A 906-nucleotide genomic window follows, 5' to 3' on the forward strand; every position below is an offset into this window, starting at 1 on the left:
AGAACAGTTACTATATTCTTGAACCTTTCATACATAGGCAGTCATTGTCAGTTTAACTAGACCACAGCTGGTAAGTCTTTCGTGTGTGTGTGTGTGTGTGTGTGTGTGTGTGTGTGTGTGTGTGTGTTTAAATCAGGCAAAATTTATAGAATTTCAAGCATTCTCTGGCATCATCTGTGAAGTAATAAACAAAGGGGGAAAAGGTCAAAAGAATGCTATGGGATAATCCGTCTGTGTGCTGTGACTATGTTTTATTCTCATTGGTTGGTAATACACTGATTTGGCCTATAGCAAGGCAGAATAAGGCTAGGTGGGTAAGCCAAAGCAAAAATACTGGGATGGAGAAGGGTGGAGTGAGAGAAATGTGAGCCTGCCACCAGAGGAATAAGACATCCAAGAGGACAGGTAAAGCCTCAAGCCACATGATAAAGTGCAGATTAATAGAAATGAGTTCATTTAAGTTGTAATAGCTAGTTAGTAATAAACCCGGGCTCTAGCTGAACATTTGGTAGTTAATTAATGTAAGTTTTATGTGATTATTGAGGACCACAGAGTAGACACAAAAGAAAGGCTCTGCCTCTGTTTACAAAAGACACTATGTCCTTGTGTATCTGCTTCAATAAAAGTGGCAGATTAGTGCTTGGGAGATGGCTCAGCCAGTAAAGGGTTGCTACACATACATAGAGACATAAGTTTAAATCCTGTGACTACTAGTTTTATGTCAGTTTGTCACAGGATAGTCATCTGAAGGGAAGGAATCTTAGTTAAGAAAACGCCTCCATAAGATCTGACTTTAAGGCATTTTCTTATTTAGTGATTGGAGAAGGAGGACTCAGCCCCTCATGGGTGGTTCCATCCTGGGGCTGGTGACTTTAGCCTCTATTAGAAAGCATACTGAAATCAGGC

The sequence above is a fragment of the Microtus ochrogaster genome, linkage group LG9 (genome assembly GCF_000317375.1).
Source record: "Microtus ochrogaster isolate Prairie Vole_2 linkage group LG9, MicOch1.0, whole genome shotgun sequence".
In the NCBI taxonomy this organism is placed as follows: Eukaryota; Metazoa; Chordata; class Mammalia; order Rodentia; family Cricetidae; genus Microtus; species Microtus ochrogaster.